Source organism: Myotis brandtii, unplaced genomic scaffold (genome assembly GCF_000412655.1).
Source record: "Myotis brandtii unplaced genomic scaffold, ASM41265v1 scaffold312, whole genome shotgun sequence".
In the NCBI taxonomy this organism is placed as follows: Eukaryota; Metazoa; Chordata; class Mammalia; order Chiroptera; family Vespertilionidae; genus Myotis; species Myotis brandtii.
This window is the reverse complement of record NW_005361955.1, coordinates 4,864,066-4,864,650: the sequence shown is the minus strand read 5'-3', so window position 1 is coordinate 4,864,650 and position 585 is coordinate 4,864,066.

Genomic DNA, 585 nt, shown 5'->3' with positions numbered 1-585 from the left:
TTCTTGAAAAACCTTAAAAGTGTGGTTTTGAACTCTATATCCAGTAGTTTGCTTTCCTCCATTTCTGTCATTTGTGTCCTGTTTCTTTGTCTCCGCATTTTTATGCTTCCCTGTGTTGATAAAGTGGTTTTCTGTGCTAAGTGTCCTCTAGGGCCCAGTGGTTCAGCCTCCCCAATTACCTGAGGAGGACACTCTTGGTGCACCCCCTTGTGGTCTTTGTGCACAGTCTTGTTGTAGTTAAGCCTTGATTGTTGTAGGTAACACTGGGAGGGATTGAACTCCAGGCCAATTGGCTGTGAGAATCAGCCGTGTCTGCAGTGGGAGAACTTCTGTGCTAGAGACACCCCTCCGGGACAAGACTTGCTTCAGTGGGGCTTTGGTGCTCACTGAGTCTGCCCCCTGAGTGTGTCCTTTATGGATCCGGGGAGCTGCAAACTGGATGGTCCCACTCTGACCACTGGGAACACTGGTTCCTGGATCTCTAGGGAGGTGCTGATCTATCCAGCAAAAGCCTCCGTGCAGGGCTTGGGCGGGACGGGTCCCATGGGATCAACAGGGCAGGGCTAGCAGTTATGGCTGCCCTCA